Below are 16562 nucleotides of genomic sequence, written 5' to 3'. Positions count from 1 at the left end.
TTGTGCCCGATCGTCCGAATTAAACCTTTAATTTTTTTTTAAACTTATTATTTTTTCGAGTTCTACGCGCCTAAAACCATTTCTCATCTCCATATAACCAAAAACAAATTAAAATTCCCAATTCGGCAAAAAAAGGGTGCAACACAAGGACTTCTCAGGAGGTCACCCATCCTAGTACTACTCTCGCCCAAGCACACTTAACTGCGGAATTCAGATGGGATCCGGTGCATTAGTGCTGGTATGATCGCACCCATTTACTTATAGCGCTAATTTGTATTTATACCCTTTCCGTCTCCTGATTTCCTTCGTAATGCCTTAACTTTGTGCCCGATCGTCCGAATTAAACATTTTTTTTTTCAAATTTATTATTTTTTCGAGATCTACGCGTCTCAAACTATTTCTCATCTCCATATAGCCAAAAACAAATTAAATTTCTCAATTCGGCAAAAAAGGGGTGCAACACGAGGACTTCGCAGGTGGTCAACCATCCTAGTACTGCTCTCGCCCAAGCACGCTTAAATGCGAAATTCTGATGGGATCTAGTGCATTAGTGCTGGTATAATCGCACCCATTTAGTTATAGCGCTAGTTTTTACTTACACCCTTTCCGACCCCTGATTTACTCCGTAATGCCTTAACATGTGCCCGATCGTCCGAATTAAACAATTTTTTTTCAAACTTATTATTTTTTCGAGATTTACGCCCCTCAAACCATTCGGAAAAAAAGGTATGTAACACAAGGACTTCCCAGGAGGTCACCCATCCTAGTACTATTCTCGCCCAAGCACACTTAACTGCGGAGTTCTCATGAGATCCGGTGCATTAGTGCTGGTATGATCGCACCCATTTACTTATAGCGCTAATTTGTATTAATACCTTTTCCGTCCCTTGATTTCCTTCGTAATGCCTTAACTTTTTGCCTGATCCTCAGAATACAAAAAAAAGTTTTTCAAATTTATTATTTTTTCGAGATCTACGTGCCGAGGTAACCCATCCTAGTACTACTCTCGCCCAAGCACGTTTAACTGCGGAGTTCTGATGGGATCCGGTGCATCAGTGCTGGTATGATCGCACCCATTAACATATAGCGCTAATTTGTATTTATACCCATTCCGTCCCCTGATATCTTTCGTAATGCCTTAACTTTGTGCCCGATCGTCTTTATTAAACATTTTTTTTTTCAAATTTATTAATTTTTCGAGATCTACGCGCCTCAAACTATTTCTCATCTCCATATAGCCAAAAATAAATTAAATTTCCCAATTCGGCAAAAAAGGGGTGCAACACGAGGACTTCGTAGGAGGTCAATCATCCTAGTACTACTCTCGCCCAAGCACGCTTAACTGCGAAGTTCTGATGGGATCTGGTGCATTAGTGATGGTATTATCGCACCCATTTACTTATAGCGCTAGTTTGTATTTACACCTTTTCCGACCCCTGATTTCCTTCGTAATGCCTTAACTTTGTGCCCGATCGTCCGAATTAAACAATTTTTTTTCAAACTTATTATTTTTTCGAGATTTAAGCGCCTCAAACCATTCAGCAAAAAAGGTTTGTAACACAGGGACTTCCTAGGAGGTCACCCATCCTAGTACTACTCTCGCCCAAGCACGCTTAACTGCGGAGTTCTCATGAGATCCGGTGCATTAGTGCTGGTATGATCGCACCCATTTACTTATAACGCTTATTTGTATTTATACCCTTTCCGTCCCTTGATTTCCTTCGTAATGCCTTAACTTTGTGCCCGATCGTCCGACTTAAATTTTTTTTTTTTCAAACTTATTATTTTTTCGAGATCTACGCGCCGAGGTAACCCATCCTAGTACTACTCTCGCCCAAGCACGCTTAACTGCGGAGTTCTGATGGGATCCGGTGCATTAGTGCTGGTATGATCGCACCCATTAACATATAGCGCTAATTTGTATTTATACCCATTCCATCTCCTGATATCCTTCGTAATGCCTTAATTTTGTGCCTGATCGTCCGAATTAAACATTTTTTTTTTCAAATTTATTATTTTTTCGAGATCTACGCACCTCAAACCATTTCTCATCTCCATATAACCAAACAAATTAAATTTCCCAATTTGGCAAAAAAGGGGTGCAACACGAGGACTTCGCAGGAGGTCACCCATCCAAGTACTACTCTCGCCCAAGCACGCTTAATTGCAGAGTTCTGATGGGAACCGATGCTTTAGTGCTGGTATCATCGCACCCATTTACTTATAGCGCTAATTTGTATTTATACGCTTTCCGTACCCTGATTTCCTTCGTAATGCCTTAACTTTGTGCCCAATCGTCCGAATTAAACATTTTTTTTTCAAACTTATTATTTTTTCGAGATCTACGCGCCTCAAACCATTTCTCATCTCCATATAACCAAAAACAAATAAAAATTCCCAATTCGACAAAAGAGGGGTGCAACACGAGGACTTCCCAGAAGGTCACCCATACAAGTACTACTCACGCCCAAGCACGCTTAACTGCGGAGTTCTGATGGGATCCGGTGCTTTAGTGCTGGTATGATCGCACCCACTTATAGCGCTAATTTGTATTTATACCCTTTCCGACCCCTGATTTCCTTCGTAATGCCTTAAATTTGTGCCCGATCGTCTGAATTAAACAATATTTTTTTCAAACTTATTTTTTTTTCGAGATCTACGCGCCTCAATCCATTTCTCATCTCAATATAACCAAAAACAAATAAAATTCCCAATTCGACAAAAGAGGGGTGCAACACGAGGACTTCCCAGGAGGTCACCAATCCTAGTACTACTCTCGCCCAAGCACGCTTAACTGCGGAGTTCCGATGGGATCCGGTGCATTAGTGCTGGTATGATCGCACACAATAACATATATCGCTAATTTGTATTTATACCCATTCCGTCTCCTGATATCCTTCGTAATGCCTTAATTTTGTGCCTGATCGTCCGAATTTAACATTTTTTTTTCAAATTTATTATTTTTTCGAGATCTACGCGCCTTAAACCATTTCTCATCTCCATATAACAAAAACAAATTAAATTTCCCAATTCGGCAAAAAAGGAGTGCAACACGAGGACTTCGCAGGAGGTCACCCATCCAAGTACTACTCTCGCCCAAGCACGCTTAATTGCGGAGTTCTGATGGGATCCGGTGCTTTAGTGCTGGTATGATCGCACCCATTTACTTATAGCGCTAATTTGTATTTATACCCCTTCCGACCCCTGATTTCCTTCGTAATGCCTTAACTTTCTGCCCGATCGTCCGAATTAAACAAGTTTTTTGTTCAAACTTATTATTTTTTCGAGATCTACGCGCCTCAAACCATTTTTCATCTCCATATAATCAAAAACAAATTTAATTTCCCAATTCAGCAAAAAAAGGGGTGGAACACGAGGACTTCCTAGGAGGTCACCCATCCTAGTACTACTCTCGCCCAAGCACGCTTAACTGCGGAGTTCTGATGAAATCCAAGCATTAGTGCTGGTATGATCGCACCCATTAACATATAGCACTAATTTGTATTTATACCCATTCCGTCCCCTATTATCCTTCGTAATGCCTTAACTTTGTGCCCGATCGTCTGAATTAAACATTTTTTTTTCAAATTTATTAATTTTTCGAGATCTACGCGCCTCAAACTATTTCTCATCTCCATATAGCCAAAAATAAATTAAATTTCCCAATTCGGCAAAAAAGGGGTGCAACAAGAGGACTTCGTAGGAGGTCAATCATCCTAGTACTACTCTTGCCCAAGCATGCTTAACTGCGGAGTTCTGATGGGATCCGGTGCATTAGTGCTGGTATGATCGCACCCATTAACATATAGCGCTAATTTGTATTTATACCCATTCCGTCACCTGATATCCTTCGTAATGCCTTAATTTTGTGCCTGATCGTCCAAATTAAACATTTATTTTTTCAAATCTATCATTTTTTTCGAGATCTACGTGCCTCAAAGCATTTCTCATCTCCATATAACCAAAAACAAATTAAATTTCTCAATTTGGCAAAAAAGGGGTGCAACACGAGGACTTCGCAGGAGGTCACCCATCCAAGTACTACTCTCGCCCAAGCACGCTCAAATGCGGAGTTCTGATGGGATCCGGTGCTTTAGTGCTGGTATGATCGCACCCATTTACTTATAGCGATTATTTGTATTTATACTCTTTCCGACCCCTGATTTCCTTCGTAATGCCTTAACTTTATGCCCGATCGTCCGAATTAAACAATTTTTTTTTTAAAACTTATTATTTTTTTCGAGATCTACGCGCCTCAAACCATTTCTCTTTTCCATATAACTAAAAACAAATAAAAATTCACGATTCGACAAAAGAGGGGTGCAACACGAGGACTTCCTAGAAGGTCACCCATCCTAGTACTACTCTCGCCCAAGCACGCTTAACTGCCGAGTTCTGATGGGATCCGGTGCATTAGTGCTGGTATGATCGCACACAATAACATATAGCTCTAATTTGTATTTATACCCTTTCCGTCTCCTGATATCCTTCGTAATGCCTTAACTTTGTGCCCGATCGTCCGAATTAAACATTTTTTTTCAAATTTATTATTTTTTCGAGATCTACGCGCGTCAAACCATTTCTCATCTCCAAATAGCCAAAAACAAATTAAATTTCCCAATTCAGCATAAAAGGGGTGCAACACGAGGACTTCGTAGGAGGTCAACCATCCTAGTACTACTCTCGCCCAAGCACGCTTAACTGCGGAGTTCTGATAGGATCCGGTGCATTAGTGCTGGTATGATCGCAACCATTAACATATAGCGCTAATTTGTATTTATACTCATTCCGTCTTTTGATATCCTTCGTAATGCCTTAATTTTGTGCCTGATCGTCCGAATCAAACATTTTTTTCAAATTTATTATTTTTTTGAGATCTACGCGCCTCAAACCATTTCTCATCTCCATATAACCAAAAACAAATTAAATTTCCCAATTCGGCAAAAAAGGAGTGCAACACGAGGACTTCGCAGGAGGTCACCCATCCAAGTACTACTCTCGCCCAAGCACGCTTAACTGCGGAGGTCTGATGGGATCCGGTGCTTTAGTGCTGGTATGATCGCAACCATTTACTTATAGCGCTAATTTGTATGTATACCCTTTCCTACCCCTGATTTCCTTCGTAATGCCTTAACTTTGTAACCGATCGTCCGAATTAAACAATTTTTTTTTCAAACTTATTATTTTTTTGAGATCTACGCGCCTCAAACAATTTCTCATCTCCATATAATAAAAAACAAATAAAAATTCCCAATTCGACAAAAGAGGGGTGCAACACGAGGACTTCCCAGAAGGTCACCCATACAAGTACTACTCACGCCCAAGCACGCTTAACTGCGGAGTTCTGATGGGATCCGGTGCTTTAGTGCTGGTATGATCGCACCCACTTATAGCGCTAATTTGTATTTATACCCTTTCCGACCCCTGATTTCCTTCGTAATGCCTTAAATTTGTGCCCGATCGTCTGAATTAAACAATATTTTTTTCAAACTTATTTTTTTTCGAGATCTACGCGCCTCAATCCATTTCTCATCTCGATATAACCAAAAACAAATAAAAATTCCCAATTCGACAAAAGAGGGGTGCAACACGAGGACTTCCCAGGAGGTCACCAATCCTAGTACTACTCTCGCCCAAGCACGCTTAACTGCGGAGTTCCGATGGGATCCGGTGCATTAGTGCTGGTATGATCGCACACAATAACATATATCGCTAATTTGTATTTATACCCATTCCGTCTCCTGATATCCTTCGTAATGCCTTAATTTTGTGCCTGATCGTCCGAATTTAACATTTTTTTTTCAAATTTATTATTTTTTCGAGATCTACGCGCCTTAAACCATTTCTCATCTCCATATAACAAAAACAAATTAAATTTCCCAATTCGGCAAAAAAGGAGTGCAACACGAGGACTTCGCAGGAGGTCACCCATCCAAGTACTACTCTCGCCCAAGCACGCTTAATTGCGGAGTTCTGATGGGATCCGGTGCTTTAGTGCTGGTATGATCGCACCCATTTACTTATAGCGCTAATTTGTATTTATACCCCTTCCGACTCCTGATTTCCTTCGTAATGCCTTAACTTTCTGCCCGATCGTCCGAATTAAACAAGTTTTTTGTTCAAACTTATTATTTTTTCGAGATCTACGCGCCTCAAACCATTTCTCATCTCCATATAATCAAAAACAAATTTAATTTCCCAATTCAGCAAAAAAAGGGGTGGAACACGAGGACTTCCTAGGAGGTCACCCATCCTAGTACTACTCTCGCCCAAGCACGCTTAACTGCGGAGTTCTGATGAAATCCAAGCATTAGTGCTGGTATGATCGCACCCATTAACATATAGCACTAATTTGTATTTATACCCATTCCGTCCCCTATTATCCTTCGTAATGCCTTAACTTTGTGCCCGATCGTCTGAATTAAACATTTTTTTTTTCAAATTTATTAATTTTTCGAGATCTACGCGCCTCAAACTATTTCTCATCTCCATATAGCCAAAAATAAATTAAATTTCCCAATTCGGCAAAAAAGGGGTGCAACAAGAGGACTTCGTAGGAGGTCAATCATCCTAGTACTACTCTTGCCCAAGCATGCTTAACTGCGGAGTTCTGATGGGATCCGGTGCATTAGTGCTGGTATGATCGCACCCATTAACATATAGCGCTAATTTGTATTTATACCCATTCCGTCACCTGATATCCTTCGTAATGCCTTAATTTTGTGCCTGATCGTCCAAATTAAACATTTATTTTTTCAAATTTATCATTTTTTTCGAGATCTACGTGCCTCAAAGCATTTCTCATCTCCATATAACCAAAAACAAATTAAATTTCTCAATTTGGCAAAAAAGGGGTGCAACACGAGGACTTCGCAGGAGGTCACCCATCCAAGTACTACTCTCGCCCAAGCACGCTCAAATGCGGAGTTCTGATGGGATCCGGTGCTTTAGTGCTGGTATGATCGCACCCATTTACTTATAGCGATTATTTGTATTTATACTCTTTCCGACCCCTGATTTCCTTCGTAATGCCTTAACTTTATGCCCGATCGTCCGAATTAAACAATTTTTTTTTTAAAACTTATTATTTTTTTCGAGATCTACGCGCCTCAAACCATTTCTCTTTTCCATATAACTAAAAACAAATAAAAATTCACGATTCGACAAAAGAGGGGTGCAACACGAGGACTTCCTAGAAGGTCACCCATCCTAGTACTACTCTCGCCCAAGCACGCTTAACTGCCGAGTTCTGATGGGATCCGGTGCATTAGTGCTGGTATGATCGCACACAATAACATATAGCTCTAATTTGTATTTATACCCTTTCCGTCTCCTGATATCCTTCGTAATGCCTTAACTTTGTGCCCGATCGTCCGAATTAAACATTTTTTTTCAAATTTATTATTTTTTCGAGATCTACGCGCGTCAAACCATTTCTCATCTCCAAATAGCCAAAAACAAATTAAATTTCCCAATTCAGCATAAAAGGGGTGCAACACGAGGACTTCGTAGGAGGTCAACCATCCTAGTACTACTCTCGCCCAAGCACGCTTAACTGCGGAGTTCTGATAGGATCCGGTGCATTAGTGCTGGTATGATCGCAACCATTAACATATAGCGCTAATTTGTATTTATACTCATTCCGTCTTTTGATATCCTTCGTAATGCCTTAATTTTGTGCCTGATCGTCCGAATCAAACATTTTTTTCAAATTTATTATTTTTTTGAGATCTACGCGCCTCAAACCATTTCTCATCTCCATATAACCAAAAACAAATTAAATTTCCCAATTCGGCAAAAAAGGAGTGCAACACGAGGACTTCGCAGGAGGTCACCCATCCAAGTACTACTCTCGCCCAAGCACGCTTAACTGCGGAGGTCTGATGGGATCCGGTGCTTTAGTGCTGGTATGATCGCAACCATTTACTTATAGCGCTAATTTGTATGTATACCCTTTCCTACCCCTGATTTCCTTCGTAATGCCTTAACTTTGTAACCGATCGTCCGAATTAAACAATTTTTTTTTCAAACTTATTATTTTTTAGAGATCTACGCGCCTCAAACAATTTCTCATCTCCATATAATAAAAAACAAATAAAAATTCCCAATTCGACAAAAGAGGGGTGCAACACGAGGACTTCCCAGGAGTTCACCCATTTTAGTACTACTCTCGCCCAAGCACGCTTAACTGCGGAGTTCTGATGGGATCCGGTGCATTAGTGCTGGTATGATCGCACACAATAACATATAGCGCTAATTTGTATTTATACCCATTCCGTCTTCTGATATCCTTCGTAATGCCTTAATTTTGTGCCTGATCGTCTGAATTAAACATTTTTTTTTCAAATTTATTATTTTTTCAAGATCTACGCGCCTCAAACCATTTCTCATCTCTATATAACCAAAAACAAATTAAATTTCCCAATTCGGCAAAAAAGGAGTGCAACACGAGGACTTCGCTGGAGGTCACCCATCCAAGTACTACTCTCGCCCAAGCACGCTTAACTACGGAGTTCTGATGGGATCTGGTGCTTTAGTGCTGGTATGATCGCACCCATTTACTTATAGCGCTAATTTGTATTTATACCCTTTTCGACCCCTGCTTTCCTTCGTAATGCCTTAACTTTGTGCCCGATCGTCCGAATTAAACAATTTTTTTTTCAAACTTATTAGTTTTTGGATATCTACGCGCCTCAAACCATTTCTCATCTCCATATAATAAAAAACAAATTTAATTTCCCAATTCGGCGAAAAAGGGGTGCAACACGAGGACTTCCCAAGAGGTCACCCATCCTAGTACTACTCTCGCCCAAGCACGCTTAACTGCGGAGTTCTGATGGGATCCAAGCATTAGTGCTGGTATGATCGCACCCATTAACGTATAGCGCTAATTTGTATTTATACCCATTCCGTCCCTTGATATCCTTCGTAATGCCTTAACTTTGTGCCCGATCGTCCGAATTAAACACTTTATTTTCAAATTTATTATTTTTTCGAGATCTACGCGCCTCAAACTATTTCTCATCTCCATATAGCCAAAAACAAATTAAATTTTCCAATTCGGCAAAAAAGGGGTGCAACACGAGGACTTCGCAGGAGGTCAACCAGCCTAGTACTACTCTCGCCCAAGCACGCTTAACTGTGAAGTTCTGATGGGATCCGGTGCATTAGTGCTGGTATGATCGCACCCATTTACTTATAGCGCTAATTTTTATTTATACCCTTTCCGTCTCCTGATTTCCTTCATAATGCCTTAGCTTTGTGCCCGATCGTCCGAATGAAACATTTTTTTTTTCAAACTTATTATTTTTTCGAGATCTACGCGCCTCAAACTATTTCTCATCTCCATATAGCCAAAAACAAATTAAATTTCCCAATTCGGCAAAAAAGGGGTGCAACACGAGGACTTCGCAGGAGGTCAAACAGCCTAGTACTAATCTCGCCCAAGCACGCTTAACTGCGAAGTTCTGATGGGATCCGGTGCATTAGTGCTGGTATGATCGCACCCATTTACTTATAGCGCTTATTTTTTTTTATACCCTTTCCGTCCCCTGATTTCCTTCGTAATGCCTTAACTTTGTGTTGATCGTCCGAATTAAAACTTTTTTTTTTAAACTTATTATTTTTTCGAGATCTACGTGCCGAGGTAAACCATCCTAGTACTACTCTCTCCTAAGCACGCTAAACCCTAAACATTTTTTTTAAAAATTTATTATTTTTTCGAGATCTACGCGCCTCAAACCATTTGTCATTTCCATATAACCAAAAACAAATTAAATTTCTTAATTCGGCAAAAAAGGGGTGCAACACGAGAACTTCGCAGGAGGTCAACCATCCAAGTACTACTCTCGCCCAAGCACGCTTAACTGCGGAGTTCTGATGGGATCCGGTGCATTAGTGCTGGTATGATCGCACACAATAACATATAGCGCTAATTTGTATTTATATACCCTTTCCGTCTCCTGATTTCCTTCGTAATGCCTTAACTTTGTGCCCGATCGTCCGAATTAAACATTTTTTTTTTCAAACTTTTTATTTTTTCGAGATCTACGCGCCTCAAACCATTTCTCATCTCCATATAACCAAAAACAAATTAAATTTCCCGATTCGGCAAAAAAGATGTGCAACACGAGGACTTCCCAGGAGGTCACCCATCCTAATACTATTCTTGCCCAAGCGCGCTTAACTGCGGAGTTTTGATGGGATGCGGTGCATTAGTGATGGTATGATCGCACCCATTTACTTATAGCGTTAATTTGTATTTATACCCTTTCCGTCCCCTGATTTCCTTTGTAATGCCTCAACTTTGTGCCCAATCGTCCGAATTAAACATTTTTTTTTTAAACTTTTTATTTTTTCGAGATTTACGCGCCTCAAACCATTTCTCATCTCCATATAACCAAAAACAAATTAAATTTCCCAATTCGGCAAAAAAGGGGTGCAACACGAGGACTTCCCAGGAGGTCACCCATCCTTGTACTACTCTCGCCCAAGCACGCTTAACTGCAGAGTTCTGATGGGATTCGGTGCATTAGTGCTGGTATGATCGCACCCATTTACTTAGAGCACTAATTTGTATTTATACCCTTTCCGTCTCCTGATTTCCTTCGTAATGCCTTAACTTTCTGCCCGATCTTCCGAATTAAACTTTTTTTTTTCAAACTTATTATTTTTTCGAGATCTACGCGCCTCAAACTATTTCTCATCTCCATATAACCAAAAACAAATTTAATTTCCCGATTCGGCAAAAATGGGGTGCAACACGAGGACTTGCCAGGAGGTCACCCATCCTAGTACTACTCTCGCCCAAGTACGCTTAACTGCGGAGTTCTGATGGGATCCGGTGCATTAGTGCTGGTATGATCGCACCCATTTACTTATAGTCTAATTTGTATTTCTACCCTTTCCGTCCCCTGATTTCCTTCGCAATGCCTTACCTTTGTGCCCGATCGTCCGAATGAAACATTTTTTTTTCAAACTTATTATTTTTTCGAGATCTACGCGCCTCAAACCATTTCTCATCTCCATATAACAAAAAACAAATTAAATTTCCCAATTCGGCAAAAAAGGGATGCAACACGAGGACTTCCCATGAGGTCACGCACCCTAGTACTTCTCTCGCCCAAACACGCTTAACTGCGGTGTTCTGATGGGATCCGGTGCATTAGTGTTGGTATGATCGCACCCATTTACTTATAGCGCTAATTTGTATTTATACCCTTTCCGTCTCCTGATTTCCTTCGTAATGCCTTAACTTTGTGCCCGATCTTCCGAATTAAACATTTTTTTTTCAAACTTATTATTTTTTCGAGATCTACGCGCCTCAAACTATTTCTCATCTCCATATAACCAAAAAAAAATTAAATTTCCCGATTCGGCAAAAATGGGGTGCAACACGAGGACTTCCAAAGAGGTCACCCATCCTAGTACTACTCTCGCCCAAGTACGCTTAACTGCGGAGTTCTGATGGGATCCGGTGCATTAGTGCTGGTATGATCGCACCCATTTACTTATAGTCTAATTTGTATTTATACCCTTTCCGTCCCCTGATTTCCTTCGTAATGCCTTAACTTTGTGCCCGATCGTCCGAATGAAACATTTTCTTTTTCAAACTTATTATTTTTTAGAGATCTACGCGCCTCAAACCATTTCTCATCTCCATATAACCAAAAACAAATTAAATTTCCCAATTCGGCAAAAAAGGGGTGCAACACGAGGACTTCCAAAGAGGTCACCCATCCTAGTACTACTCTCGCCCAAGCACGCTTAACTGCGGAGTTCTGATGGGATTCGGTGCATTAGTGCTGGTATGATCGCACCTATTTACTTATAGCGCTAATTTGTATTTATACCCTTTCCGTCCCCTGATTTCCTTCGTAATGCCTTAACTTTGTGCCCGATCGTCCGAATTAAACATTTTTTTTTTCAAACTTATTATTTTTTCGAGATCTACGCGCCTCAAACCATTTATCATCTCCATATAACCAAAAACAAATTAAATTTCCCAATTCGGCAAAAAAGGGGTGCAACACGAGGACTTCCCAGGAGGTCACCCATCCTAGTACTACTCTCGCCCAAGCACGCTTAACTGCGGAGTTCTGATGGGATCTGGTGCATTAGTGCTGGTATGATCGAACCCAATAGCGCTAATTTGTATTTATACCCTTTCCGTCCCTTGATTTCCTTCGTAATGCCTTAACTTTGTGCCTGATCGTCCGAATTAAACATTTTTTTTTCAAACTTATTATTTTTTCGATATCTACGCGCCTCAAACCATTTCTCATCTCCATATAACCAAAAACAAATTAAATTTCCCAATTCGGCAATAAAGGGGTGCAACACGAGGACTTCCCAGGAGGTCACCCATCCTATTACTATTCTCGCCCAAGCACGCTTAACTGCGGAGTTCTGATGGGATCCGGTGTGTTGGGCCCGTATTACCATACGACCCATTACATTTAGGGCATCAATCCAAGGCCAATAAGTCAGCAAAAATATGCAAAACAGCTTGAAAGCATTGAAAGCAACATCTGCAAAAAAGAGTTCAGCATAGCAATCAGAGGGTCAGCTGGGCCAAGAAAAGTTGAGCATAGCAGAAGAAAAAGAAGCTACAGAAGTCCAGTTGAACCCCAAACATTCAGATTAAAAAGTCAGAATAGGATCGGTGTTGAAGGCAGAACTCAGACAACAAGTTTACGACTTTCTAGACGAAGAGAAAGACGTGTTCGCTTGGACCCATGAAGACATGAAGGGCATCCCTCCAGACGTAATTACTCACAAGTTAAACGTGGATCCAATGCATATACCAGTAAAATAGAAGAGAAGGAAATTTGCGCCAGAAAGGAACAAGATTATCAATTAGGAAATTCAAAACCTACTGAAGACTGGGAAGATCAGAGAGGTAAAGTACCCAGAGTGGCTCGCCAACGTAGTGGTAGTCAGGAAGAAAAATGGAAAATAGCGAATCTGCATAGACTTCACAGACATCAACAAGGCGTGCCCAAAAGATTCTTTCCCTCTGCCTCATATTGATGCCATGGTAGACGCCACAGCAGGGCACGAGCTGCTATCCTTCATGGACGCCTACAGTGGTTACAACCAGATCCTCATGCACAAGGATGACCAGGAGAAAACCGCTTTCATTACCAGTCAAGGAATATATTGCTATAAGGTAATGCCTTTGTGATTGAAGAACGCAGGAGCAACATACTAGAGGTTGGTGAACAAGATGTTTGAAGAGAAGATTGGGAACACAATGGAAGTCTACATTGATGACATGGTAGTTAAGTCCAAAAAGGCAGAAGATCACGTCAAGGACCTTAGAGAAGCATTTGCCATCTTGAAGCGGTACGGCATGAAGTTAAACCCCACAAAATGCACATTTGGAGTACATTCAGGAAAGTTCCTAGGATACATGGTCACTCAAAGAGGAATAGAAGCCAGCCCAGACCAAGTCAAAGCCATCCTAGATCTAGAGCGACCAAAGTCCAAGAAGGATGTACAAAGCGTAACAGGGAATATTGCAGCATTGAACAGGTTCATCTCAAAATCTTCAGACAAGAATAAAGCCTTTTACGAAGTATTGAAGAAGAATAAGGAATTCAAGTGGGAACAAGAGCACGACGAAGCATTCCAGAAACTGAAAGAATATTTAGCCAACCCGTTGATTCTCTCCAAACCCAAAGAAGGAGAACCACTTCAGTTGTACCTCGCAGTGTCTGAAGGGACAGTCGGCGCAGTTCTCGCAAGGGAGGAAGACAAAGAACAGTTCCCAATCTACTACGTAAGCAAAACCCTACTTAGTGCAGAAACGAGGTACGCATCATTAGAGAAAATCATTTTAGCCTTATTCATTGCTTTAGTAAAGCTACGCCCATACTTTGAAAGCCACTCCATACGAGTACGTACCAACTATCCCATCAAAGCTATCATGAGAAAGCCAGAGATGTCTGGAAGGATGGAGAAATGGGCCTTACACTTGAGCAGGTACGATATACAATACGAACCCAGGACGGCAGTCAAATCACAAGCCTTGGCAGACTTCGTAGCAGACTTCAGCCCTACCCTTGAGGAAGAAGCACAGAAGGAAGTACTGACGTTACAAGAACCGAAAGCTACACAGAAATGGATACTCCACACAGATGGCGTAGCAAACATACGTGGAGTGGGCTTGGGAGTCGTACTGACATCACCCCAAGGAGACAAGATAGCACAAGCAATAAGGTGCAACTTCAAAGCTACCAATAATGAAGCTGAATATGAAGCACTAATCACAGGATTAACCATTGCAAAGGACATGAAGATACAACACCTAGAGGTAATTTCAGACTCCTTGCTTATGGTAAACCAAATCAACGGAGAGTATGCAGCAAAGAACGCCAGAATGATAGCTTACCTGGAAGTCGCAAAGAAGCTCATTAAAGAGTTCAAGGAATTCAAAATAGAACAAGTGCCCAGAAACTTGAACACTGAAGCAGACGCCCTGGCAAACTTGGGATCGAACATCAACCCGGAAGAATTTGGAACTATCCCTCTAGTACACGTACTCTTTCCGGCCATAGAGAAAGAATCAACAATGAGTGTTTCTGAAGTTCAAGCAAACTTTACAGAAGAGGAAGACAACAGCTGGATAACACCATTGAAAGAATACCTCTTGGGCAAGACAAAACCAACAGGGAAGGTAGCAGCTCAAGCGTTTGCTCAGAAAGCCTCCAAGTATTGTCTGATCAGCAATGTACTCTTCAAGAAATCTGCAGCAGGACCTTTCTTACGATGCCTAGAAGAAAAAGAATCTCAGCAAGTCCTACAATCCTTACATAGCGGAGAATGTGGAAATCATTCCGGAGGAAGGAACCTAGCCAACAGAGCACTCAGAATGGGATACTACTGGCCCAGCATGAGAAAGGACGCAGCAGAGTTCGCCAAGAAATGTCTAGCATTCCAAAAGCACGCACCCTTGACACACAGGCCATCGGAAGAGTTACATCCAACATTGACGCCTTGGCCATTTATGAAGTGGGGAATGGATATAGTAAAGCTACCTCCATCATCAGGACAGAGAGTATACTTCTTAGCAATGACAGATTACTTTTTGAAATGGATCAAAGCAGAAGCATACAAGGAAATCAAGGATAAGCATGTCATCTCGTTTATAAAAAGAAACATTCTAAGTAGATTCGGGGTACCAGCAGAGATCATCACGGACAATGGATCCCAATTCATCAGCAATAAGACCACCAAGTTCTGTAAGGAATGGAACATCTCCCTCATCACATCCACACCCAGGTACCCACAAGCAAATGGACATGCAGAATCAAGCAACAAAGTCCTTATAGGTAACATGAAGAAAAGGCTAGAAGGAGCCAAAGGGAAATGGGCAGACGAACTACCCAACATATTGTGGGCAAATAGAACAACTCCAAAAGGCGCCACAGGCCACACTCCATTCTCATTAGTGTACGGATGTGAAGCAGTGATCCCAACAAAGGTAGAAGTCCCCACAGCAAGGTATGGGTTAATGACAGAAGAAAGGAACCAAGCAGAATTAATCCACAACCTAGATACAGTAAAAGAACTTAGAAAAGATGCACAAATGAGAATGGCAGCATACCAACAAGAGGTAGCAAGATCTTTCAATAAGAACGTCAGAACAAAAGTCTTCAAACTAGGAGATTGGGTTCTTAGAAAGGTATACGAAAACACCAAGGAAGTAAACGCAGGGAAGCTAGCACCCAACTAGGAAGGACCCTACGAGATCACTAAGGTAGTAGGCAATGGAGCTTACAGACTCAGAAATGCAGAAGGAAAAGAAGTACAGCGAAGCTGGAATGCAACACATTTAAAGCTATATCATTTCTGAAGAAGCGAAGGTACGTAGTTAGCATTTCAATTTTGTCTTGTTTTTACCAAAAACAAAAAAAAAAGAAGAAAAACACAAAAATCTCCAACAACCAAAATCAGCACGAAAGGTACTTCTCTTTACTTACACTTTGTCAATTCAATTTATGATCATTACGAGTACTGACTTTGGCATCGGAGGGCCGTTGGGGAAACCCACAGCCACCCCTCACCTTATTCTGTTTTGCAAGGAACATTACCTACATTACTAGGCAAAAGCACAACAGACCAGCACAGAGCAAAGGTTAACCATCCCTGCAAGAAACAAACCAACTATCCTCGCAGAGCAAGCAAACACATGTAAGCAACACTACATTCATATTACAACTGTAATACAACTGCAATACGATTATAAGACAACAATGAGACAATAAGAAGCATAAATACAAATCCGCATAGCAAAAAGGAGACAGAAATACTTAGTTGCAGAGCAACAAAATAAACAAAATATCCAGCTACAGAAATGTAGCACAAAGACAAAACAAATTATCCAACTGCACCAAGGCAGTAAAAACAAACATCCTTCAAATTTAACAAATTTTTAAAGGTGACACAGCACCATTGAAACTAATTCTCATCATTGTTGTCAGCAAGGACCACTTCCTCAGCAACAGGCTTCGTACTCTCTGGGACATCCTTAACCTCGGTGTTGTGAGGAGAATTCA

The 16562-nt window shown here is 41.0% G+C and overlaps 36 non-coding genes and 4 pseudogenes across 36 annotated transcripts; all 40 read right to left on the bottom strand.

Annotated features, from left to right (window-relative positions):
• Positions 1 to 133: 133 nt before the first annotated feature.
• Positions 134 to 252, bottom strand: LOC145625770 (5S ribosomal RNA). Its single transcript, XR_014110674.1, has one exon. It is a non-coding gene; the product is annotated as a 5S ribosomal RNA (ribosomal RNA).
• Positions 253 to 451: 199 nt separating this feature from the next.
• Positions 452 to 570, bottom strand: LOC145625630 (5S ribosomal RNA). The gene has a single exon (XR_014110554.1). It is a non-coding gene; the product is annotated as a 5S ribosomal RNA (ribosomal RNA).
• A 155-nt stretch (positions 571 to 725) lies between these two features.
• Positions 726 to 844, bottom strand: LOC145625606 (5S ribosomal RNA). Its single transcript, XR_014110531.1, has one exon. It is a non-coding gene; the product is annotated as a 5S ribosomal RNA (ribosomal RNA).
• Positions 845 to 928: 84 nt separating this feature from the next.
• Positions 929 to 1075, bottom strand: LOC145625645 (5S ribosomal RNA; annotated as a pseudogene).
• A 199-nt stretch (positions 1076 to 1274) lies between these two features.
• LOC145625632 (5S ribosomal RNA) lies at positions 1275 to 1393 on the bottom strand. Its single transcript, XR_014110556.1, has one exon. It is a non-coding gene; the product is annotated as a 5S ribosomal RNA (ribosomal RNA).
• Positions 1394 to 1549: 156 nt separating this feature from the next.
• LOC145625616 (5S ribosomal RNA) lies at positions 1550 to 1668 on the bottom strand. The gene has a single exon (XR_014110541.1). It is a non-coding gene; the product is annotated as a 5S ribosomal RNA (ribosomal RNA).
• Positions 1669 to 1779: 111 nt separating this feature from the next.
• LOC145625644 (5S ribosomal RNA) lies at positions 1780 to 1892 on the bottom strand (annotated as a pseudogene).
• Positions 1893 to 2096: 204 nt separating this feature from the next.
• On the bottom strand, positions 2097 to 2215 carry LOC145625617 (5S ribosomal RNA). The gene has a single exon (XR_014110542.1). It is a non-coding gene; the product is annotated as a 5S ribosomal RNA (ribosomal RNA).
• Positions 2216 to 2413: 198 nt separating this feature from the next.
• Positions 2414 to 2532, bottom strand: LOC145625928 (5S ribosomal RNA). The gene has a single exon (XR_014110820.1). It is a non-coding gene; the product is annotated as a 5S ribosomal RNA (ribosomal RNA).
• Positions 2533 to 2726: 194 nt separating this feature from the next.
• On the bottom strand, positions 2727 to 2845 carry LOC145625898 (5S ribosomal RNA). The gene has a single exon (XR_014110793.1). It is a non-coding gene; the product is annotated as a 5S ribosomal RNA (ribosomal RNA).
• A 197-nt stretch (positions 2846 to 3042) lies between these two features.
• On the bottom strand, positions 3043 to 3161 carry LOC145625666 (5S ribosomal RNA). The gene has a single exon (XR_014110575.1). It is a non-coding gene; the product is annotated as a 5S ribosomal RNA (ribosomal RNA).
• A 201-nt stretch (positions 3162 to 3362) lies between these two features.
• Positions 3363 to 3480, bottom strand: LOC145625627 (5S ribosomal RNA). Its single transcript, XR_014110551.1, has one exon. It is a non-coding gene; the product is annotated as a 5S ribosomal RNA (ribosomal RNA).
• Positions 3481 to 3678: 198 nt separating this feature from the next.
• LOC145625629 (5S ribosomal RNA) lies at positions 3679 to 3797 on the bottom strand. The gene has a single exon (XR_014110553.1). It is a non-coding gene; the product is annotated as a 5S ribosomal RNA (ribosomal RNA).
• A 200-nt stretch (positions 3798 to 3997) lies between these two features.
• On the bottom strand, positions 3998 to 4116 carry LOC145626003 (5S ribosomal RNA). The gene has a single exon (XR_014110891.1). It is a non-coding gene; the product is annotated as a 5S ribosomal RNA (ribosomal RNA).
• Positions 4117 to 4317: 201 nt separating this feature from the next.
• On the bottom strand, positions 4318 to 4436 carry LOC145625946 (5S ribosomal RNA). Its single transcript, XR_014110837.1, has one exon. It is a non-coding gene; the product is annotated as a 5S ribosomal RNA (ribosomal RNA).
• Positions 4437 to 4633: 197 nt separating this feature from the next.
• LOC145625595 (5S ribosomal RNA) lies at positions 4634 to 4752 on the bottom strand. The gene has a single exon (XR_014110521.1). It is a non-coding gene; the product is annotated as a 5S ribosomal RNA (ribosomal RNA).
• A 196-nt stretch (positions 4753 to 4948) lies between these two features.
• On the bottom strand, positions 4949 to 5067 carry LOC145625735 (5S ribosomal RNA). Its single transcript, XR_014110641.1, has one exon. It is a non-coding gene; the product is annotated as a 5S ribosomal RNA (ribosomal RNA).
• A 199-nt stretch (positions 5068 to 5266) lies between these two features.
• Positions 5267 to 5385, bottom strand: LOC145625811 (5S ribosomal RNA). Its single transcript, XR_014110713.1, has one exon. It is a non-coding gene; the product is annotated as a 5S ribosomal RNA (ribosomal RNA).
• A 194-nt stretch (positions 5386 to 5579) lies between these two features.
• On the bottom strand, positions 5580 to 5698 carry LOC145625886 (5S ribosomal RNA). The gene has a single exon (XR_014110782.1). It is a non-coding gene; the product is annotated as a 5S ribosomal RNA (ribosomal RNA).
• A 197-nt stretch (positions 5699 to 5895) lies between these two features.
• On the bottom strand, positions 5896 to 6014 carry LOC145625653 (5S ribosomal RNA). The gene has a single exon (XR_014110564.1). It is a non-coding gene; the product is annotated as a 5S ribosomal RNA (ribosomal RNA).
• A 201-nt stretch (positions 6015 to 6215) lies between these two features.
• On the bottom strand, positions 6216 to 6333 carry LOC145625625 (5S ribosomal RNA). Its single transcript, XR_014110549.1, has one exon. It is a non-coding gene; the product is annotated as a 5S ribosomal RNA (ribosomal RNA).
• A 199-nt stretch (positions 6334 to 6532) lies between these two features.
• LOC145625628 (5S ribosomal RNA) lies at positions 6533 to 6651 on the bottom strand. The gene has a single exon (XR_014110552.1). It is a non-coding gene; the product is annotated as a 5S ribosomal RNA (ribosomal RNA).
• A 200-nt stretch (positions 6652 to 6851) lies between these two features.
• On the bottom strand, positions 6852 to 6970 carry LOC145625992 (5S ribosomal RNA). Its single transcript, XR_014110880.1, has one exon. It is a non-coding gene; the product is annotated as a 5S ribosomal RNA (ribosomal RNA).
• A 201-nt stretch (positions 6971 to 7171) lies between these two features.
• Positions 7172 to 7290, bottom strand: LOC145625934 (5S ribosomal RNA). Its single transcript, XR_014110826.1, has one exon. It is a non-coding gene; the product is annotated as a 5S ribosomal RNA (ribosomal RNA).
• Positions 7291 to 7487: 197 nt separating this feature from the next.
• LOC145625594 (5S ribosomal RNA) lies at positions 7488 to 7606 on the bottom strand. Its single transcript, XR_014110520.1, has one exon. It is a non-coding gene; the product is annotated as a 5S ribosomal RNA (ribosomal RNA).
• Positions 7607 to 7802: 196 nt separating this feature from the next.
• On the bottom strand, positions 7803 to 7921 carry LOC145625724 (5S ribosomal RNA). Its single transcript, XR_014110631.1, has one exon. It is a non-coding gene; the product is annotated as a 5S ribosomal RNA (ribosomal RNA).
• Positions 7922 to 8120: 199 nt separating this feature from the next.
• Positions 8121 to 8239, bottom strand: LOC145625921 (5S ribosomal RNA). The gene has a single exon (XR_014110814.1). It is a non-coding gene; the product is annotated as a 5S ribosomal RNA (ribosomal RNA).
• A 198-nt stretch (positions 8240 to 8437) lies between these two features.
• On the bottom strand, positions 8438 to 8556 carry LOC145625746 (5S ribosomal RNA). The gene has a single exon (XR_014110652.1). It is a non-coding gene; the product is annotated as a 5S ribosomal RNA (ribosomal RNA).
• A 199-nt stretch (positions 8557 to 8755) lies between these two features.
• On the bottom strand, positions 8756 to 8873 carry LOC145626027 (5S ribosomal RNA). Its single transcript, XR_014110910.1, has one exon. It is a non-coding gene; the product is annotated as a 5S ribosomal RNA (ribosomal RNA).
• A 198-nt stretch (positions 8874 to 9071) lies between these two features.
• On the bottom strand, positions 9072 to 9190 carry LOC145625582 (5S ribosomal RNA). The gene has a single exon (XR_014110514.1). It is a non-coding gene; the product is annotated as a 5S ribosomal RNA (ribosomal RNA).
• A 199-nt stretch (positions 9191 to 9389) lies between these two features.
• On the bottom strand, positions 9390 to 9508 carry LOC145625608 (5S ribosomal RNA). Its single transcript, XR_014110533.1, has one exon. It is a non-coding gene; the product is annotated as a 5S ribosomal RNA (ribosomal RNA).
• A 290-nt stretch (positions 9509 to 9798) lies between these two features.
• LOC145625701 (5S ribosomal RNA) lies at positions 9799 to 9917 on the bottom strand. Its single transcript, XR_014110609.1, has one exon. It is a non-coding gene; the product is annotated as a 5S ribosomal RNA (ribosomal RNA).
• A 201-nt stretch (positions 9918 to 10118) lies between these two features.
• LOC145625639 (5S ribosomal RNA) lies at positions 10119 to 10237 on the bottom strand (annotated as a pseudogene).
• Positions 10238 to 10435: 198 nt separating this feature from the next.
• LOC145625981 (5S ribosomal RNA) lies at positions 10436 to 10554 on the bottom strand. Its single transcript, XR_014110870.1, has one exon. It is a non-coding gene; the product is annotated as a 5S ribosomal RNA (ribosomal RNA).
• Positions 10555 to 10752: 198 nt separating this feature from the next.
• LOC145625874 (5S ribosomal RNA) lies at positions 10753 to 10871 on the bottom strand. The gene has a single exon (XR_014110772.1). It is a non-coding gene; the product is annotated as a 5S ribosomal RNA (ribosomal RNA).
• A 197-nt stretch (positions 10872 to 11068) lies between these two features.
• On the bottom strand, positions 11069 to 11187 carry LOC145625607 (5S ribosomal RNA). Its single transcript, XR_014110532.1, has one exon. It is a non-coding gene; the product is annotated as a 5S ribosomal RNA (ribosomal RNA).
• A 198-nt stretch (positions 11188 to 11385) lies between these two features.
• LOC145625689 (5S ribosomal RNA) lies at positions 11386 to 11504 on the bottom strand. The gene has a single exon (XR_014110597.1). It is a non-coding gene; the product is annotated as a 5S ribosomal RNA (ribosomal RNA).
• Positions 11505 to 11702: 198 nt separating this feature from the next.
• On the bottom strand, positions 11703 to 11821 carry LOC145625958 (5S ribosomal RNA). The gene has a single exon (XR_014110848.1). It is a non-coding gene; the product is annotated as a 5S ribosomal RNA (ribosomal RNA).
• A 199-nt stretch (positions 11822 to 12020) lies between these two features.
• Positions 12021 to 12139, bottom strand: LOC145625793 (5S ribosomal RNA). The gene has a single exon (XR_014110696.1). It is a non-coding gene; the product is annotated as a 5S ribosomal RNA (ribosomal RNA).
• Positions 12140 to 12330: 191 nt separating this feature from the next.
• LOC145625643 (5S ribosomal RNA) lies at positions 12331 to 12448 on the bottom strand (annotated as a pseudogene).
• Between the last annotated feature and the right edge of the window lie 4114 nt (positions 12449 to 16562).

Source organism: Chenopodium album, chromosome 3 (genome assembly GCF_948465745.1).
Source record: "Chenopodium album chromosome 3, dcCheAlbu1.1, whole genome shotgun sequence".
NCBI classification, from domain to species: domain Eukaryota; kingdom Viridiplantae; phylum Streptophyta; class Magnoliopsida; order Caryophyllales; family Amaranthaceae; genus Chenopodium; species Chenopodium album.
Note: the sequence above shows the minus strand (reverse complement) of the source record. Positions and strands in the feature narration are given on the sequence as shown.